Genomic DNA, 23,327 nt, shown 5'->3' on the forward strand with positions numbered 1-23,327 from the left:
TTGTAATAGAGAAATCTTAAATCTATCCTCACAGGGAATATTCTACATCAATGCAAGTAGCCCAGATGTGTTTTGAAGCCTTATAAGAGAAGAAGGGATAAAAATCTTATCACTGATTCTTAGTGTTCAACAATTAGATGATCTTTCATATTTATAAATTTAGGGACACAAAAACACACGTGTTGAAAAGATTATTTTATTAATTCTTAATAAAATAACACTTGACGTTTCGACCCCTTTATCGAGGTCATCATCAGAAGGATACATGCGTATAAGGAACCAAGCTACATGCTCTACCCCTGTATACCGGTAAACTAAATCTAAGTAGTTAATTAATCATTTTTCCTAGCCTGACCTCTAGCGATAAAATAATAATAATAATAATAAATAATAAAATAAAAAATAATATATATATATATTAGGGTTACCAAGTAATTTTATAAGCTTGGTTATTTAACTCCTAATCCCAAGTATGCAAATAATTAAGTTTGTGCCTGAAATATAGTTCAAGTCTGAAGATGGTACAACACCAGGGCAACTCATTGTAAAGGTGGGTAAAGCTCTGATCACTATTCTTAGTATTTTCCCATAATGTAAAGCACATCTCACTAAAAGATGTATATTGCAATGCATTATGGGTGTGGTCACTACTCAGACCGGTTTCAACCTTTTTTGAGGTCTCCTCAGTGAGTAGCTAGACCCTAAATACCAAGGTTTTAGTAATACAGAGCCTTATCAACTTTACCTATAGAAGTTGCTGCAAGGTGTTTTTATTTTTAATAAGAATCTCTGGAGGAAATATAGATGTAATTAATTTTTTAACTTGGGGATACTGTATATTAGGGTTACCAAGTACTTTTATAACTATGTTTCAGGTGCAAACTTAATTGTTTGCATACTTGGGATTAGGAGTTAAATAACCAAGCTTATAAAATTACTTGGTAACCCTAACATACAGTACCCCCAAGTTAAAAAAAAATAATTACATCCATATCTCCTCCAGAGATTCTTATTAAAAATAAAAATACCTAGCAGCAACTTCTATAGGTAAAGGTAATAAGGCTCTGTATTACTAAAACCTTGGTATTTAGGGTCTAGCTACTCACTGAGGAGACCTCAAAAAAGGTTGTAACCAGTCTGGGTAGTGACCACACCCATAATGCATTGCAATATACATCTTTTAGTGAGATGTGCTTTATATTATGGGAAAATACTAAGAATAGTGATCAGAGCTTTACCTACCTTTACAATGAGTTGCCCTGGTGTTGTACCATCTTTAGACTTGAACTATGTTTCAGGCGCAAACTTAATTGTTTGCATACTTGGGATTAGGAGTTAAATAACCAAGCTTATAAAATTACTTGGTAACCCTAATACACAGTATCCCCAAGTTAAAAAAATTAATTACATATATATATATTATTTATTTATTTATTTAAATTTTTTTTTTTATCGCAAGAGGTCAAGGCTAGGAAAAAGCATTAATGAACTACGTAGATTTAGTTCACCGGTATACAGGGCTAGAACACGTAGTTTGGTTCCTTATACGCATGTATCCTTCTGATGATGACCTCGATACAGGGGTCAAAACATCAGCATCAATACTATTTCAAATCCTTTTGCAAGGCTGCCACATCTGCACTATTAATAACAACCCTTCCCAGCTTTATTAATTATTTTACTAATTAATAAAATAATCTTTTCAACACGTGTTTTTGTGTCCCTAAATTTATAAATATAAATGCTGATCACCATGTAACCTTAAAAGAAAGAATAAGATGATCTGTGGACATTTTGTACACTAATTCAATATACCCTCTAAACTTCAACTCCCTGTCCAATATCACCCACAAATCCATACTCTCATCAACTTCCTGCAAATCCAGTTTTGTCACTGTAAAATCGCTTGTAATCTTCTCATTCCAAAGTGAAATACAGCTTGCAATCCCTCCATCTCACTAATGAATTTAAAATATTCTGCAAGATCTTTCTTGCAACACTTTTATGGACTAATGCTCTATTCAGCTTTGCATCATCAGTAAACAAATGGATATCTTATATAAACTTCCTGATTAGTGTTTACTATTTAATATTATATATTTTAAAATATTATATTTAATATAATAATACTAAATTTAGTGTTTACTATTTAATAAAAAAGATACTAAATATAGCACTAAATGAAAGTAGAAGATGAAATAGAATATAAAATAAGAGCCACAGCTAAAAGAGAAGTCAGAAAAAGACATGGAGAATCATGGAACAAATTTGTTTCTGATTTAGAACATGATTTATATAAAATAAGACCAAATGTATATAAGATTTTGAAACATTTAAGAACATATACTATAGAAAACATAAAATTAAACACCGAATTGAAATTAGAAGAATTTCTAAATTCTATACAGAATTGTGGATAGATAAATATTTTAAAAAAGATAACTGGCAAACATTTCATGAAAATAAAAAGAAAATAACTAAAGAAGAATTAGATATCAGCCTGAAAGAAACAAGAACTGGAAAATCACCTGGAGAATATAAGTTCAGTTCAGAATTATATAAATATGCAGGAAATATTCAAAGAAAGACTATTATTTTTAAATAAGCGCCTCCGTAGTGCAACTGGAAGAGCGACGGTACGTTGCTCCATTTGATTGGAAAAAGGCCTAAGTTCGATTCCCATCATGACAGGAGGAATCTTTATATGGACTTTTTCAATTGAAAGTGAGTTAGCCAATCTCATATGGAGGTAGTACGGTTTTTTCTCCCGGAAACTCAGGTTTTTCATCTTATATACAAACAAATCGGCCCTTCAGAACACAAGCAATTTACAGACAAAAAATCCTAGCTGAGGTGGACGGTAGAGGGCATTGATGTGAGTTATTGGTAGTACAGGTTCAGTGTAGTGGTGGAGATGGAGAGTTGCATACAGTAGGTGTCCTCCTGCGATGAGTCTTCGGACTCCTTAGAGGTGTAACGAATAATAATAATAATAATAAATAAAATCTATTCAACAAGTAGCCCACCAATAGAATGGAAAAAAACAATTGTTATCCCTAGCTTTAAAAAAGGTAGTAGAGATAAGCCTAAAAAGTATTATTATTATTATTATTATTATAATTCAGGCCTCCATGGAGTCAAGAGACTCATCATGGGAGGTCCTTCCTAGGAAACACAACGTCCATCATACCACACCTTGAACTCATTGACCATTCTTGTTCTCACCACTCTATCAGGCAATGCATTCCATGGTTCAACCACCCTCCATGCAAAGAAACTTATACAGGTCTTATACACTCCTCACCCGCTTGCTCACAGCTTCCTTTCATAACTTCCAGGAATGGCCCCTTGTTGTCACTCCTTCTGGCTGTTCCACCAGTGTAAAACTCTATAACTACCTCTCAGCAGTTTAAAAGTTTCAATCATATCACCTTTCCTTCTTCTATCCACCAAACTCTGCAGTCCACATTCCCTCAGCCGATCCTCATCACTAACATTGTACAGTGCTGAAACCAACTTTGTTATCTGCCTTTGTACCCTTTCCACAGTTAATTTATCCCCTTCAAATCCTGGGGACCAAATTTGAGAACAACAGTCTAAGTGTGGTCTGATCAGGGTCTTATACAATGGAACGATAACTCTTTTATCTCTGCAGGTCAGCATCCTTTTCAGTATTGCAGCAATCCTCTATGGGTTACCTTCACCACCTTTGAAACAAGCTCCCTGAAGTATGTAGCCTCCCATTGATGTATACCAAACTTCAAGACTTTACATTTTACTGCATTAAACCGACATCTCCCATTTCATTTACCCATCTGTCTAGTTTATTCAAATTCTCTTGCAAGGCTGCCACATCTGCACTATTACTAACAACCCTTCCCAGCTTCACATCATTTGCAAACAACTGAATATCCCCCTACAATCCTGCAATCCATTGACAATGTCATTGATACAGAGGTTAAACAATACAGGTCCCAATACTGAGTCCTGTGGAACCCCACTTGTACCCTTCTGCCTCCTTGATATTGCGCTACCATACAACTCTCTGATACCTATCAGACAGCCAATCTAAACCCATGTGCTGCAACTTAAATATCAGCTTATCATGTGGCACCCTGTCAAATGTCTTTACAAAATCCAAAAAAATGGCAGTATATGCCTTTCCCTCGTCAACTGCTCTTGTCACTTTATTATAAAAGGTAATCATATTACTAAAGCAAAAGCAATCTTTAACAAATCCATGTTGATTCTCACAGATAACATTACCCTCATCTGCCCAACACTGTATATGGTCCCTCACTAATTTCTCCAAGATCTTAACAACTATTGATGAAACACAAACTGAACCATAATTAGACACTTCCAGTCTGCTACTGCCCTTATGAAATGGTACTATCTTACCTTCCTTTCATTCCTTGGATACTTTTCCCGTAGCCAGACGTTCATTGAAAAGCCAGGTCAAGGGAGCTGTCAGTTCTTTAGCACATTCTCTCAAAACTCATGGCAAAATACCATCCAGTCCCACAGCTTTACTGACATCTCGAGTACTCAGTACTTAGAACACACTCTCCTCTTGCACCTCTAAACCTGCCCTATTCCTCTAGTGTTAAAACCTACTTCTCCAGGATATAATACTCCGATAAAGTATTCATTGAACAACTCCACTATGTCCTCTGCATAAGTCACTCTATTCCCATTTTTATCCCATAATGTCATTCTTTCACAATCATTTCTCCTCCTACTGGCCACATAGCTAAACAATTCCCTATTACTTTAAATTAAGGGGATAAAAATCCCTTATTATTTTCAGCCAGTATGCGAAACTCTGAGATCAAAAACTATGATCTAAGAGTTTCATGCCGAAGAACTATCAGCGAATCCAAGCATAAGTGAACACCTGGTAGTACAATACCAAGGCAACTCGAAGCAAAGATTGAGCAAGCTCCCTCACTATCCTTGATATTTTCTCATAATATAAAACACAGCTCCTAGGAGATGTAATACTGCCGCCTTACATTATGAGGAGAGGTCACTACCCAGACCAGTTTCGACCTTTTTTGAGGTCTCATCACTGAGTAGGTAGACCTGGATGATATCAAAGTTTAAGTGAAAAGAACTTACATACCTTCACTAAACAAATGCCAGAAAGGTGTGCTCATATATTATAACTAAGATAAAAAGCCAAACGGCTATTTTTTCTGGTGAAGTTAATTAAATTAAGGGGATAAAAATCCCTTATTATTTTACAGCCAGTATTTTTATTTTATCCCTTTAATTTAATTAACTTCACCAGAAAAAATAGCCATTCGGCTTTTTATCCTAGTTATAATATACGGGCACACCTTTCTGGTATTAGTATAGTGAAGGTATGTAAGTTCTTTTCACTTAAACTTTGATATCATCCAGGTCTACCTACTCACTGATGAGACCTCAAAAAAGGTCGAAACTGGTCTGGGTAGTGACCTCTCCTCATAATGTAAGGCAGTATTACATCTCCTAGGAGCTGTGTTTTATATTATGAGAAAATATCAAGGATAGTGAGGGAGCTTGCTCCATCTTTGCTTCGAGTTGCCTTGGTGTTGTACTACTAGGTGTTCACTTATGCTTGGATTTGCCGATAGTTCTTTGGCATGAAACTCTTAGATCATAGTTTTCAATCTCAGAGTTTCGCATACTGGCTGTAAAATAATAAGGGATTTTTATCCCCTTAATTTAATTAACTTCGCCAGAAAAAATAGCCGTTTGGCTTTTTATCCTTAGGACTTTCTTTGGATCTTAGTGCCAATCTCTTCTCAGATTCCAGTTCTGCCTTCCTCACCATACTAGTCACACTCCTGGCTTGAGTCTTATATTCTTCATGCATCTGCTTTACCCCCCCCCCTCACCTTATATCTCTTCCATAACCTCTTTTTCACCTGCAGTTCCTGTTTGATATTTTGTCATTCATCCACTTTACACCAAATTGTGTCCTCTTCACTTGCAGAATACAGCTTACTATTGCTGCTAACAAATATTCCTTCACAATTTCCCAAGCAGTAATGATATCCTGGCCTTCCAATTCTGCTCTCCATGGAACTGCCCCAATTTGATATCTAAGACTATTATAACCACCTGCCTTATAATTCCACATACGTTCCCTTTTCTTTCTCCTGCATGTCTATTCATCTCAAGTCAAAACCACATGGTCACTCTCTCCAACTGGGTAGAGATGTCATCTCAGTTATTATCAGTTCTTCTGATGCTATGACCAAATTGAAAACTCTTGAACCTCTTGTTCCCTGTATTACATGTTGCCTAAGACATTTGTTCCTCAAGAATTCTAGAAATTTCATTCCCTTATTACTACATGCCTCTTCCCAACTTATACTGCTGTAGTTAAAATCTCCCATAAGAATCATTCTTCTTGCGCTTGCCAAGCTCAGGAGCCTAAACATCTCCTGCTCCTCCTCAGCTTGTAGCAACACCTCACTAAATATCCTGTCTTGCCCACCTCAACCTCACACCATATGCTTTCAAAACCATTACTGTCAATGCCTTCCAAAGCCTCCACTCTGAGAGGATGTAAGTCATTACTTATCATAAGCAGTATTCCACCACCGCATTTTCCCTTCTTTTCTGCCGAAAAATGCCGTACCTGTTACTTCTATTCCTGTTATTATATCATTTTCCGTCAACCATGTTTCAGAGATCCCAATAATCTTTGGCCAGGCTGATGCTATCAGCACCACCAATTCATCTCCTTTATTCCAGATACTCCCGGCATTAGTATAAATCATAAAAATGTCACTGCTTCTATACCTATCATTATCCCCTCCAGACCGCACTGGATTCGGTGTTACCTGATGTCGTCCCCCTTCCCACAAGAGGCCACCCCTGCTACCATTCACCCTGGGAATTCTAGTTTCCCTGCAGTGATACACCGACTCATTCAGAAAACAGCAATCTCTCCATATGCCTACATCCTTCCTCATTCAAATGCAAGCAGTCTTTCACATACAGTTTCTTTCTCCTCAAAAGCCCTCCAAGCATCCACATATTCCAATCCTCTCTTCTGACACATTCTGGCAATTATGCTATTCATTATTACTGCTCTTCTGCTCAGCTCATCATTATTGTACCTAGGTAACACACACACACACACCACATTTCCTCTCTGCACTTTTTTTTTACAACCTCAAGCATGAATCTCAGATCTCTCGCCACCCGATTTACACTGTCTTCCAAGTCATTTGTGCCCACCATCACAATCATCTCGTCCACCCTTTCACCCTGCTTAATTGCCATCGCCACACTTAAGTGTGGTGAAAGTATCATTCCTGTATCATTCCTACAGGAAAACACTCCTCTGGCATCCTAACTTGCACACCACAGATCATCAAGTCTCCATACATTACACCTCTTAACACTCTGTTCCTTGTTTGTTCACATGCATCTCTCTCTCTCTCTCTCTCTCTCTCTCTCTCTCTCTCTCTCTCTCTTTCTCCCCCCCCTAACTCTTTCTCTCTGTATTCCCCTACTTACCTGCTGTCCTGACATCACTCTATCCCTGGTTCCAGAACTCCCTCACATTCTTATCATTCCCTCTATTTGACTGTTTCCATTCTCTCCTCTTCTATCATTCCCATAACACTCTCTCATTTCCTCTCTTCTACTGTTCCTATTCTCTCCTCTTCTATCATTCCCATAGCTCTCTCTCTCCTACTCTGATTCGCCTTGCATTTGTCTCTTCCATTCACCTAATTTCATCTTTCATACTTCTCATCTCATTCCCTAGACATTCCACCTCCTCTTTCAGCTCATCTATCTCTCTCCCTCTGCAAGTTACCCACTCTTACTCGCCATTTATTCTCTCAATGAAGACCAAAAAACTTCACAATCATTCAAGCCTTCCAACGCTCCCCACTTTATTTTTCCATTCATATTTCACTGACTGCATATTTCACCTTCTATCACACTACTCATCTCTCTCTAGGTTGAGATTCTCCCACCCCTGATGCAATGAGGTTGGTTATCATAATATATAACTCACTAAGTTCCTCCCATTGCCTACATTTTGCACATATATGCACTCCTCCCTTCTCTCACCTACTACATATCCAACTGCCAGGAGGCATGCATACCACAAGAACCACATACCACAAAATCCTGTAGTATGTTATGCAAAATATAGTCCTTAAATGGGGGAGGACTTGGTGACTCCATTTGTGACTGGAGCTGCGGCTGCTGCCATTATTCAAATACTGCCGAGGAACTACTACTACAACTAAACGCTAAATACTAAATAATACTACAACTAAAAGCTAAATACTATGTTTTATGCTCTACTGTAAGCTAATTTACTTATGCAATACTATAAGTATAAACTATATTTAACTATACTGAATAACGAAAACTTATCTTCTCTTCCACTGCAGATGTGTCCGACTCTGACCTCGCCTTCTAGGTAACCCAAAAATAACACAATATAAACAACAACCAACCCCCATACTTCTCATCTTCTCATTCCCTCTCTCTGACTTCTCATTCTCTTTCTCTCTCCAAAAGCACCACTAAAGAACACTCGTATTATGGGGAAAAAAAATGTAGCATAATTCGTGACAGAAGTCACACTATACATTAAAAACACTTTTTTTTACCACAGCTCAAATCCACTGCCACATTCTTCAGCCAGCCTGGTTGGCTGAGTGGTTAGCATATCCACTCTCCAGCCAAAGGCTGCGGGTTCAAATCCCACTGAGGGCATAGATGTTTGTGAAATTGTCTGTGAAAATACTAGTGATGGTTATGGACCATAGATGGCATTGGTGTAGTTGCAGTTTGTCAGAGTTGGTGGAGACAGAGTTGTAGAGTAGGTACTCTCCATCGATGAGTCTTTGGACTCTCTGGAGGTGTTACATAATAATAATAATCAACCAAAATGCTCAAATATGAAGGTATAAAAGTTTTACAGTGGCTACACTGCATAATTCATAAGGCATAGTCAGAGAATCAAATTTGGGATGGTGCAGTAAAACTCTCATAGTACCCATTTATAAAAAGGGAAATAAAAGTAAATATGAGAATTATAGAGGAATTTCCCATTAAGTATTTCAGATAAGATTTATGCAAGTATATTTGAGATACAACTAAGAAAAATTGTGGAAGGGAAACCTGGAGAAGAGCAAGTTGAATTCATGCCAAACAGAGGTACTTGAGATCAGATTTTCACTTTAAGATTAATAGTTGAGAAATCATGGAAATAAAGTATAAGATCCGTATTTAAGTTTTTTACATCTGGAAAATGCAATATGACAAGGTAACAAGAGAAAAGCTATTCAAAACAGTATTGTTATATGGCATAAATTGTATGTTATAATCAGCAATACTTGGACTATATTTGAACTGTAAGTCAGCAATTAAAATTAAAGGATGTACAGAAAGATATGGTATGATGTTAACTCAGGTGTGAGACAAGGGTGTACATTATATCTCCAGTGTTATTCATCATCTATAAGGATCACATTGTGAAAGAAAGTAGTGTTAAACCTGATATCAAACTGGAGATATTAATCTCAGCTCTGTATTGTATGCAGGTGATGTTAATAAATTTAGTAGAAGTTTGCAGGATTATTCCCTGAATATTTGAATAACCACTGTAAAATTTGGTATGAAAATCAGCAACAAAAAGATAATGAAAATAAGCAGAAACACTGAAAACATCAACTGCATCCTGAATGAAGAACCTATAGAAGAACAGATAAAACACATTTCAGTTACTTAGTAAATTTAGTGAAGACAGCAAATTAAATATAGAAATTATTATTATTAGTATTATCTTCCTGACCCTGTGTGGAGTCGTAAGACTAATAGCGTGAGGTAAACATTAGTCAATACAAAATCTATCATACCAATACTTAAACTCATCCACTGTTTGCATTTTTCACCACCCTGTCAGGCAATATATTCCCTGCTCCTACCACTCCATACAAAAATCTTATCCTTTTAATCATTACTTCCTTTTGTACTTCCATGGTGATGGCCCCCTTGTCCTTGTTCCTTTCCCTTGTTTTACCATAGGAACAATCTCCTTAGTGTTATATGATAATAATGCTTTAATGGTACAGTCCTGATATCATTTTTGTTATCTGTCTCTGCACCCTCTCCAAGGATACTTCATCTCCTTCAAATCCTAGTGATCATATCTGAGCACAGACCACCAATTGTGGTCAAATCAAAGCTTACACCACACTTTGATCTCTTATGGTCAATGCCCTCCTCAACATTGCAGCAATTCTCTGAGATATCGTCACAATTTTTGCAATATGTCCTTGTTCCTCCACTTCTTCCAGCATGACTCTGCCAAGTAAATATGAAACATTCCATCTGTGGATCCCTAATTTCAAAACCATACGTTTAGTTGCATTAAACTCACTTCCCCAACTTTCCAGCTAATTCAAATTCTCTTGAAGACCCAAAACATCAGCACTATTACTAATAACCCTCCCAAGCTCCACATCATCTGCAAACAACTGAATATCTCAATGTAGTCCTGTGATAATATTACTGACATAAAGATCAAACAGTAATGGTTCCAGTAATGAATCCTGTGGAACACTACTTGTAAATTAGTAGGAAAGTTACAAGAAGTGTTTCACAGGGTCCTACTCCCTGATACTGCTCTCCCATATACAACTATCTGATATCTATCAGAAAGCCAGTCACCAATGCCATCCACTAATCTGATATCCAAACCCATATATTGCAACTAAAAAACCAAGTTGTCATGTGGCATCTTCTTGAATGCCTATATGAATAATCCAAAAAAATGATAGTGTATGGTGGTTTACTCTCATCTGCTGCTCTTGTTACTCTATTATAAGAGGTAACTAGATTACTAAAACAAGAATGTTCTTTAACAATCCTACTGGCTGAGGTGGATAAATAGTGAGACTGAATTGCACTTCTTATCCATGTTATCATGTTATTCAATAGGTGTTACAGAATCGTATCCAGAATTAGATGGACGTCTATAGACATCTTGGCTGGCTTGGGGGTTAAAAGATCCATGCTGATCTCCATAAATAATCTGCTCAATTCTGTATATGAGCTCTTACCAATTTCTCCATCTTAACTTACAGCAATACAAACAGGTCTATAGTTAGATATCTCCATTCCCTTTATTCAATGGCACTATCCTACCCCTCTTTCCACTCTCCATGAACATGTCCCATTGCAAGACTATCAATTAGCATGTGGTGAAATTCCATCTAGTCCCCCTGATTTACTGACATTTAGCATACTCAGTATTCAGAATACATCCTCTTCATTCACTTCTAATACTCATTATCCCTCTAGGAATAAAGCCCATTGTACCATGATGGAACACTGCAATAAAGTGATTATTAAATAGCTCAACAATGTAATCTGCACTGGTCACTCAGCCACACCTCCTACTCACCACACAGTGAAAAAACTCTTGGGATTCTTGGATTGCAGAACAAGTCTTATATTCTATTTTTTTCCCTTACAATACTAGTTTCTCCCCTTGAAAAAATTGTTGAAACAACAGCACATTAAAAATTCACCATGGCTGTCAACAATTTTTTTCTTAAGTATCTCCCATGCAAAACTGACCCATCCTCCTTCAAATATTTTCATCAACTGAATTTCTGCAGGTTGGTTTCTAAGTCTATGGCAGTTGCCTGCCTTATAATTCCACATAAATTCCTTCTACCTCGATACCTCCACATGCATATTCATCTTCAAGTTGAAGACTACATGGCCACTTTCACCAACTGTAGTCAAGTATGATATCTTGTTCACAATCAGATCCTCTGATGCTATGACCAAATCCAAAACTCTTGATCCACATCTCTCCATCACATGTTACCTATGACAGTTGTCTCTCAAGAAATCCAAAAATTCAATTTTCTTATCACTGCATGCTGTTTCCTCTGCCCAGTTTATATTGCTATAATTGAATACCCATAATGATTACTCACTCTGCACTTGCCATGAAAATTTGCTTAAATATTTCCTGCTCATCACTATCTAAACTCCATCGTCTATAGCAACAACCCAATAAATATTTTTTCTTTTATATATCTATATCACACTATATACTCTCAAAGCCAGTAGTGTTATTTCCATTACCCTGTGCTGATTCTCTACCCTGAGAAAGCACAATTCATTCCATGTTTACCTTCCCTATCCTGCTGAAATATGTTCTCCCCTTCGATTTCTATTCCTGTTGGAACATCCTCCTCAGTTAACCAAGTTTCACTGATGCCACTGATTTTGGAGAGATTGATTCAATCAATACCACAAACTCATTCCCTTTATACCTAATGCTTCTAGTTTGCACACAGCAAAACCACAGCATTGCAGTATCCTTTTAGCCATTACTATTCCATAATCCTCATAATTCACCTAGCTCTGAAATGTAGGGAGTGGGAGGTGCTGAGAGGCATACATATCTTGATCTCAGGATTTAGCAACTGCCGAAATATTACTTGGGAAAGGTGAAATTTGATTTGTGGGTACTAGTGGTGAGTTCAAGGGTAGAAAGAATGTAAGAGACTTGCATATGGATTTAACCTTGGCGGATGTGGCACAGGGAGAGGTTTGTCTGATGGCTAAAATTGAGTATGTGAAAGTCAGTTGAAAGCAGGATGTGTGGAGAGAGAAATAGAACTGCTCAGAAAGGAGATTGAACGGATTGAATAAGTTGAGGATGGTGAATGAATATATTAGGAAACTGGAGAGGTTGGTTTTTGTCAGAAGGATGAGAGTAGGTGTAAGAAAAGGGCATCAAAGAGGAAGGTGAGAGAGAAAAAATGAGAGGAAATTGCAAAAAGTTGAGAGAGAGTGTGGATGCAAGGGATAGAGAGATAAGAGGGAGGTGGGAGAGAAAGGAGAGATAGATTTGAAGCAGTCAGGTTAAGGAATGCCAGTGAGAGAAGGATGAATAAATCTGTTTGGAGTGTCATGTATGGAGATTAAATGCTTTTGGGTGTGCAGAGCAGAGTGCCAAGGAGTGATTGCCTAGTGGAACGATAGAGAGCATGTCAGTGACAGTGAAGATGAATGAAAATGTAGAGAAGACGACAGTAATGGTTGATACGAATGACCTGAGAGGTAGCGTGAGATTTGAGGTTGATATTAGGGATAGTGCAGCAGAAATGTGTCTGAAAAAAAGACGGTGAGTGTATAGCCCCCAGCATGATAATGCAGAGTTGAAAAGAAGAGCACCGATAACGAATGAGATGATAGTGAGGATGTGTAGGAATTGAGGTCTGAAGTACATTTGAGAATAGAAGAAAGCTGTATGCAAGAGACGGATTACAATTGAATGCAGAAAGGTGCAGACATTTGAAGAGACTGCTGTTTTCCAGTCTGGTGAGTGTATCATGCAGGAAAACTAGAATTCTATAGGTGGAATGTAGCAGGGATGGTGGCTTGAGAAATAAGAGGTTTGCACTATATTAGTTTCTGACCACTAATGCTTATATAATTTTCTTTAATGCTGACCATAAAAACAAACTTATATTATAGCCTACCAGTTTTGCCATCAGACTGTCTGGCTTTTTCAAGGCATTTATGAAAAGACATAAAAACTAGTAAATGCAAATTGAAAGAAACATAAAAAACGTTGTAAACCAACTAGTAGTTAAGGTTACACGTTTGCGTGACAGAGAGGACTTACTGTTCTTATTCATTATCACGCATCGTGTTTGTTGTAAACGTGTAATGTGATTACTGGCTAGCTGTAGTTCAGCTTGATTAAGAGAGAGGATAAGGTTTTTCCACGAACTGTTTAGAATTACACCCTGATTTCTGTTGAGGTTTCCGCCAGTTATTGACACTATTGTGGCTTCCTTGAATAAACGATGTCTGTAGTCTTCATCGAGATATGGCATGGAGCTGTTTTGCCACTCTATCATGTGGTTAGACATACAGAAATGATGTGCTAAGCCAGAAGAGATACTTCTGTTGTGGTTTACATCACCAGCATGTTCTTTTTGTCTGATTTCAAAACTCCATGAAGTTTGTCCTATGTAGGCAAGACCACAGGAGGAGGGAATGTGATATACTCCTGGATATTTATAGAAAGGTACTTTATTTTTTGGGGATCCTAAAACTTGGTTTGAAGACCACTCTGATGTTGTAGGCTCTTAGTATTCTTGCTATTTGATAAGAAATTGACTTGATGAAAGGGATCACTACAGTAGAAATGTGCTGTGAGTGTGATTCTTCTTCTCTTCAAACCAACCACCAGCATCAGACAAGTTTTAGGATCCCCAAAAGATAAAGTACCTTTCTATAAATATCCAGGAGTATATTACATTCCCTCCTCCTGTGGTCTTGCCTACATAGGACAAACTTCATGGAGTTTTGAAATCAGACAAAAAGAACATGCTGGTGATGTAAACCACAACAGAAGTATCTCTTCTGGCTTAGCACATCATTTCTGTATGTCTAACCACATGATAGAGTGGCAAAACAGCTCCATGCCATATCTCGATGAAGACTACAGACATCGTTTATTCAAGGAAGCCACAATAGTGTCAATAACTGGCGGAAACCTCAACAGAAATCAGGGTGTAATTCTAAACAGTTCGTGGAAAAACCTTATCCTCTCTCTTAATCAAGCTGAACTACAGCTAGCCAGTAATCACATTACACGTTTACAACAAACACGCATGTGTGATAATGAATAAGAACAATAAGTCCTCTCTGTCATGCAAACGTGTAACCTTAGTTACTAGTTGGTTTACAACATTTTTTTATGTTCCTTTCAATCTGCATTTACTCGTTTTTATGTCTTTTCATAAACGCCTTGAAAAAGCCAGACAGTCTGATGGCGAAACTGGTAGGCTATAATATAAGTTTGTTTTTTATGGTCAACATTAAATAAAATTGTATTTTAATTATAAACGACCAAATATGTTTAGTTTAAACAGTTCAATGAAACACAAAGTTCAGTGCATGGAAAGAGAAAAATGCAGAAAGGCCAAACTTTTGAACCACCTAATGTTCCTTAAAAGTTGTAGGGAATTCTCCATCATTTCAAAGTTCCTCATAGTCAGAGGTCATATCAACTCTATATCAGCTAAAAAAATTTATCTATGCACTTAATTGGCGCTTGTAGGAGAAAGGATTCAACACACGAGATATGAACTAAATAAAAGTGATATTAATTGCCATAAGTTCTTTGATGAAATTTCTAACAATTTAGAATATACCATATGGAATCAATTAGATCAAATGATACAATGCAGTTATGAAAAACTTTCAAACTTTATAAGGACAAACAAATTATAAAATTCAATGAACTTTACAAGAAAAAATATCAGACACAAAACAAACTCCCGGACGACAAAGTGATTTTTAATTTGTCAAATCATAGTCTCACAAAAAATGAATCTGACATTCTCAAAAAAGTTTTAACTTTTCGATTATGCCCAAACACATTCCTAAAATGGATTTCATGTGTGGAATTGAAAAAGGCCTATATCCTCTACTGCAAAATGTAGCCAACACTATTAGATTCAAAAGTACGATAATCCTAGCCAAAGCCAAACAAGCTGTTCTCAACGTCTCCTTATGATAGAAAGGCAATTCTCAACTTGAAGAAAAACAAAGATATCATTATTACAAAGGCTGATAAGGAAAATTCTACAGCTACCTTAACTCTAAAGATTATTATGATAAATTAAACGTTTTACTTTCAGACAACTCCACTTATAAGATCCTAGACAGAGATCCCACAATAAAAAATCATAATGAAACAAGCCAACTAATCAGAAATTGTAACTTTTGGCCAGAAGAAGTGAAGAGAACACTAAAATCCTCACATCCTATCACTCCAAGACTATATGGGACACCTAAAATACATAAACAGGATATACCTCTCCGTCCAATCGTTAATGGAAGATCATCACCAACCTACCTTTTGGCAAAGCATCTTGTAAACTTATTAAATAATAAAATAAGATCAACAGAATCCTATATTAAGAATAGTCAACATTTTGTAAATAAACTCCAAGCCATTAAGATTGCACCAACAGACATGCTAGCCAGTCTAGATGTTGTATCTCTTTACACCAATGTACCAGTAGAAGAGGTAATAAAATCATCCAAGATCTTTTTCCTCTAGACATCACAGATGTTTAGACACTACCTTCAATCTAATTTCTTCAAAGTTAACAACACCATATACCAACAATTAGAAGGCCTAGCAATGGGAAGCCCATTATCACCATCTTGTGCAGACCTTTACATGGAAAAACTTGAAAAAGAAATTCTCGCCCCAATTTCCCCCAGACCATCTACATCTGGTGGAGATATGTTGACGATATCTTCAATATATGGCAAAACAGCTTAGAAAACCTAAAATCGTTTGTGGATAAAATCAATTTTGGCAATACATAACAAGATAAAATTCACTCTGGAAGTGGAAAACAACAACCAACTGCATTTTTTAGACATTTTGATAAAGAAACAATCAAACGGTGTCAAATTATCTATTTACAGAAAGCCCACAGATACTGGAAGATATCTTCATTATACTTCAAACCATCACAAGACACACAAACTGAGCATTATCAACATGTTGAAATATAGGGCTAAAAAGTTTATATCAGAAGAAAAGGATACTCAGACTGAACTCTCACTAATAGCCAACACATTATCACAAAATGGATATCCTCAGAACATCATAAAAAATATCTATACAGTGACAACCCCAGACAAAAGGAATCACACTCACAGCACAATTCTACTGTTGTGATCCCTTTTATCAAGTCAATTTCTTATCAAATAGCAAGAATACTAAGAGCCTACAACATCAGAGTGGTCTTCAAACCAACCACAAGCATCAGACAAGTTTTAGGATCCCCAAAAGATAAAGTACCTTTCTACAAATATCCAGGAGTATATTAAATTCCCTGCTCTTGTGGTCTTGCCTACATAGGACAAACTTCACATAGTTTAGAAATCAGATAAAAAGAACATGTTGGTGATGTAAATCACAACAGAAGTATCTCTTCCGGCTTAGCACATTATTTCTGTACGTCTAACCACACGATAGAGTGGCAAAAACGGCTCCATGCCATATCTCGATGATGACTACAGACATCGTTTATTCAAGAAAGCCACAATAGTGACAATAACCGGCGGAAACCTCAACAGAAATCAGGGTGTAATTCTAAACAGTTCGTGGAAAAATCTTATCCTCTCTCTTAATTAAGCTGAACTACAGCTAGCCAGTAATCACATTACACGTTTACAACAAACACACATGCGTGATAATGAATAAGAACAATAAGTCCTCTCTGTCACACGAACGTGTAACCTTAGCTACTAGTTGGTTTACAACATTTTTTATGTTCCTTTCAATTTGCATTTACTAGTTTTTATGTCTTTTCATAAACACCATGATAAAGCCAGACAGTCTGCTGGTGAAACTGGTAGGCTATAATATAAGTTTACTAATGCTTATCTTTTTTTTAACAGCTCATGTCAACTGCATACCTATGTATTCACACACTAGCACCACCTAAATAGACAATAGATATAGCAAAGCAGGTATGGTAGGTAGAAAGTATTTTACCTTGGGTATAATAGATGTTTAAGATACCAAGCTATTTTAAACCTGGTTTTACTTCATTTCCCAAGTAAGCAAACAGACAAACAAGTCAAGTTTGCGCCTGCAAGTGTTGCAAGTCTAGCTGACCATGCATGTAGTGCAAGACCAAGGCAACTCATGATAAAAGTAGAATAAGCTCTGATCATTAATCTTAATATTTACCCTTAATGCAAAGCCCATCTCCTAGAGGAAATGTATGATGCTTTGTATTAAAGGCAAGGGGCCACAACCCAGACTGGTTTCGACCTTTATTGAGGTCTCATCAGTGGGAGCCAGGCTAGAAATATCAAGATTTTAGTAACACAGAGCTTATAAGTATTAGTTATAAGCTCTGTATTATTACTTATACAGAGCTTATAAGTATTACTTATAAGCTCTGTATTACTAAAATCTTGGTATTTCTAGCCTGGCTCCCACTGATGAGACCTCAATAAAGGTCGAAACCGGTCTGGGTTGTGGCCCCTTGCCTTTAATAGAAAGCATCATACATCTCCTCTAGGAGATGGGTTTTGCATTAAGGGTAAATATTAAGATTAGTGATCAGAGCTTATTCTACTTTTACCATGAGTTGCCTTGGTCTTGCACTACATGCAGAGTCAGCTAGACTTGCAACACTTGCAGGTGCAAACTTGACTTGTTTGTCTGTTTGCTTACTTGGGAAATGGAGTAAAACTAGGTTTAAAATAGCTTGGTATCTTTGATTCTGCCATTGATGCCATCTGTTCACACCACCCCTAATTTTTATAAGAACTGTCGTAACTATTACTTGTAGTCTTTGATCAATTGCTGTATTTCAAACTTCATGCTCAGATCCATGACACAAAAATGATTTGAACACTGTCTTGTATACTGCTAGTTTAATGTTCTGCGGAATTTCACTGTGATTTCATACAGATTTATTCGGTTAACTTCCTACCATGCCAGCTTTGCTAATTCTGTTGTCTATTTGCATACTGAATTTGATAAATAGAATATAGCTTTGATGTAGTTTTTTTTAATTAATTAACTTTATTTTATTTTTATTTATTTTATTTTCATTAGTGGTCATGCCAGTAGAATAACCATTGATCAAATCATTGTCTCTTTAGCATACTGTGTAAAATGTAATTCAGCTTGTCTTTGTATATATGTGTATACTCCATATGATGACCTTAATATGAAGGTCGAAACATTGGGAAATTAAAATAGTTATTTATAACAAGGTTATAGAGGCCATAATTTGTCTAAAATGAATGCTGATCGCCCGGTAACACTAAAGTAAAAGACACGTAAAGTAAAATTGACTTATCATGACAAGTCAATGTTCATTTCAGCATTGCAATTAGCCTTTGAGTGGTATTTGCAATCTTTGCTATATGTCTACTGAACTTCAACTTCCCATCTAGCCTAATCAATTTTCTTTCAAAATGACCACGCTAATGTAATATGCTATTAGAATCTCATCACACCAAAGTGCATAACTTTATATTTATCAACATTGAAATGACATCCATTTTCACTTACCCCACAATTCCAGCCTATTCATATCATTCTGCAAGTGCTGCATGTATGTTACATTCCTGATTATCTTGCCTATATTTTCATCAGCAAACAGCTGTGTCTCTCATGTGAAATTCTTCCCCAATGTCATTAACATAAAGATTGAATAACAATGAATCAAGAACTGATCTATCTCTTTTGTACATTATTAATCATGTAAATCTTGCAAAGTCACCCAATCCACATATAAAATGAAAAATTACATTTTACATTTTTCATTTTATGGGACAGGGTGAATTTGCAAGATTTGAGGTTTGACTGGTGTATTCAGAGCCAATCTTAGGAAGGTTTTAGGTACACCACTCCAAATATGAGAACAATATTCTGTTTGGTTGGATTTGGAATTTACAAAGTGTAAGGAATTGAGAAGGAGAGAAATAGTGTTCTGAACAAAAAAGAATACAAAGATTTTTGGAGGATATGAATGTAATATGTTTATGCTATGATAAGTTGGATGTGAAAGTCAGCCCAAGAAGGGAGAGCTGATCTTAAATGGGAATTACAATATTATTAAAAGTAAGAAGGAGTGAAGTAGGATATCTCTTCTGAGTAATAAAACAGGACTATTTCTAATAGCATTGAAATTCACTAGATTGTCTTCAACCTACCTGAGAATGGTGACGAGACCAGTACTTAAGATATTAGTTATGAAAGATCTTGAAATGTAAATCATATGATACTTCAAGGTTTCTTGAACAAAAAAGAGAAATGAAGAGTACTATCATCAACAAAACTATGAATAGGATTTGAAATAGAGAGAGAGATCACTGATGCATAGGAGGAAAAGCACTGATAAGAATCAGTATCCTATGGTGTGTTCCAGCACTGATAAAATAATCTGATGAGAGAAAGCTATCTGCAAAATGAATGACGAGAAAAAAACTGGCAACCCGATCACAGTGAGCAAGAAGGAGACCATAAGAGAAAAGCTTGCTAAAAAGATCTCAATGCCAAACACAATCAAATGCCTTCAACATATCAAGAGTGATGAGTTTCTATAAATGTTCTGATAAGCTATATTCAAAGGGATAAGGATAGTGAAAATCTGCTGTAGAATGGGAATTTGGGAAAGGCAGAATCCATGGTGATCACTAATTAACTGATGGATTCTCAGGTATTGAGAAAGCTGGTTGATGATGACCTTCTCCAACACTTTAGAGAGAGAACTGAGTTACAAGCAGTGTGATAGTCTGATGGCTGACTTTTATCTTCCTTTTTAGGGACAAGCTTTTAGGCTTGCTCTCATGCTGTTGTGTAGAAGGCATATGAGTATAACTATGCATATATATAAGCAATTCAGGATGGATGTTAATTCTGGAGCACATGTTAAGAGCAAAGCTAGTGAGATACCATCTGGACAAGAGAATTATTAGTATCAAGACTAATGAGAATTTTTCTGATATCCTTCTGGTGAAAGAGCAGAGGAGAAATGCTGTGAATAGTTCGTGGTAGTCAGTGGTGAGCTATGGAAATTTTAACAAAAGGCTCGCACCATCGAGAAAAAAAAAAAAAAAAAAAAAAAAAAGATGTATTTCACTACACCTTGTGTACAAATGCCAATCAAAAAGTATGAAGGTATAACCTGCAAAGGCTATCATTTTTAGACCAATATTTCACGATCAAAACATGAAATATTTGCACACAATCATCTGTGTTAATTTATCTTACATAAGAAAAACATTTTCTTACTATCAAAATATAATAATAATAAAATCTTTTATAATCGCACATATGAAATAGTCTGCATTTTTTATAAACAAAATAAATTTCTTTTGTTTGTGATAGAAGTTTTTATGACAAACAATCTATAAATAATAAATAAATATTATTTATATGGAATATAAATACATATAAATTTCATCAGTACATCAGTTAAAGACTGATGTACTGATGAAAAGACTAAACACATTAATATTGAAATACGTTATATTTTTCTTTTGTTTTTATACTTCAAGTGATAATCAACAGTACCAATCAAGGGACATTATTTTATAGTCCTATTTATTTATATGCGATTACCAAAAGTGAATTCTTATTTGTAAAATGGTAGTAACAGTAACTATAATAGTTTATTTAATAAAATCATTTTGTTAGGTTACCCTATCAGTTTGTTGCTTAATATATTTCAAAAGATTATGTTGTTGTTTTTTCTTGAAAAAATAAAAAAAGTAAACAAGAAGAACAAGGGGCTCGAATTTGAGAAAAATTTAACAAAGGGCTCGGACGAGCCCCTTATAGCTCATCACTGGTGGTAGTGCATGTGCTTTAATCATCTATACATAAGAGTTGGAGGAAAAGACTGATGTCAAGCATCCTATATGGGATTTCATCCTGGTTACCAGCCTGTTTGGTCAAGTGGAGAGCACAGTTAATCTTTATCCGAACATCCACAACCTGTTAGTCAATCTTTCACCCAATATTCACAGCCTGTAAGTCATGGCAAAGCATAATTCAAAAAAAGGGGAGCAAGTGTTAATAAGCTTGCCTCCTGCTCAAATAGCAGTTTAGCCATCTGGATTTGGTGATTATTTCCTTATACTTGTTTTGAACTCTAGTGCAAGATGAGTAAGAAGATGGAGTTTTTGACTTGAGCTATTGAATATATGCTTTATTTGTATAAGGAATTGCAAAGACACATTTTTAGAGATCAAGGACTTGGATAGAAGTTAAGGTTTGCAGGAGAGTGGGGAATGAAGGTCTCATTAGAGTAAGGATTATTTCAGTTTTTTGGCTGGTCAAAATAAGTGAAGTGGGAGAGTACAAACAGTAATCAACCATGAAAAGTAGGTACAGATATCGAAGAAAGTCATTCTACTTGGCACCACTGTAATGTTATACTCATAAGACACAAAAGAGATTTCTGGGAGGACAGGTGGATAAGGATATGATTGGCACTGCCAAAAGGAGAGCAAAAATCTTTTGAAAGGAAAGCCAGTTAAGAAAGTTCAAAGTGTTTAGAAGAATGATGAGAATTATCTGGTATTCTGGTTGGCAAGTAAATAATCCATGTCAGATCAAGATGGCAAATGATGTGGCTTCTGTCACGGCTTGATCTGTGAATTAGAGAATAGGAACTAGTTTGCATAGTGAACCATAAAGTCTCCTAGGAAGAAAATTTCACAGTTTGGGTAATTAGAGTACATGAAATCTTTTTGGAGATAAGTAGCCAAGGAGGACATTTGGTCATATGAATTAGGAGAATGAAAGTCATGAAGCAAGTCAAAGTAAACCTTGAGGCAGAGATCACAAATCAGGGATTCCAGGTTTGATAACCTTTGGTAAGAAATTAATGATACAATAAAAACATACTCTCCCCCCCCTGCTCCTTTTTACAGATAGCATTATGCAAGATGAAAGACAGCATTATGAAACAGCTGAAGTGGACTGTAGTTGTAAAGGATGGGGTCCAGTTAATAAAAACAATGGACTGGTTTTGTTGCCTGTAAGTGATGTTAGTGTATATTATAAATTTGTATTAATGCCTTGGATGTTGGTGAAATTGATGTACAAAGTGCTTTTTGTTATATTTGTTGCATTTTTCATATTTTTGTGCTTTTTTTTCTTGCATTTTATGGAATTTATTTAATAGTGACACTAGTATTCATTTACTTATCTATAGAACAGGGGAATGTATATGACATGTGGGAGCCTTGTGCATTCAACCAGTACACAGGGAGCAGCCCAACTACAAACCAAGTCCAAGAATGGTCTCAAGTAGAACATGGAAAATTGGCCAGATGACTGTGAAGTCTCCAGACATATTACTACTAGGTTTAGTCATGTGTACTGTGTAGAAGATGACCTAAAGAACTCAGCTTTTTTTTGTGTCTCCCCCTTCATGGAAAATGGAATTGACTGTTGATATGGTGAGCACTAGAATATTGACTGGTTAGAAATGTGGACTTAGCAAATTAAAATCTTGACGATATGTATGCAACATAAGTAAAATATACCATAGATTCTCTGGGTAGTTTGTTTATTTTGTAGGAATAAAAGTTTTAGTTTCTGTGAGGCAGATCACCTCCATATGAAGCTGGCTAACAAATCTTCATTTTAAAATCCCTTATATGGCTCCTTGCATTCTATATGGGATTTCATCCTGGTTACCAGCCTGTTTGGTCAAGTGGACAGCACAGTTAATTTTTATCCCAACATCCAC

The 23,327-nt window shown here is 36.2% G+C and overlaps 1 protein-coding gene across 1 annotated transcript in view; it reads right to left on the minus strand.

Annotated features, from left to right (window-relative positions):
- Positions 1-23,327, minus strand: part of sac (sterile affecting ciliogenesis) — a 515,109-nt gene that overhangs the window by 441,885 nt on the left and 49,897 nt on the right. The window lies entirely within an intron of this gene.

This window comes from Typopeltis vanoorti, chromosome 10 (genome assembly GCF_054136105.1).
Source record: "Typopeltis vanoorti isolate ZY-2024b chromosome 10, IOZ_Tvanoo_1.0, whole genome shotgun sequence".
In the NCBI taxonomy this organism is placed as follows: Eukaryota; Metazoa; Arthropoda; class Arachnida; order Uropygi; family Thelyphonidae; genus Typopeltis; species Typopeltis vanoorti.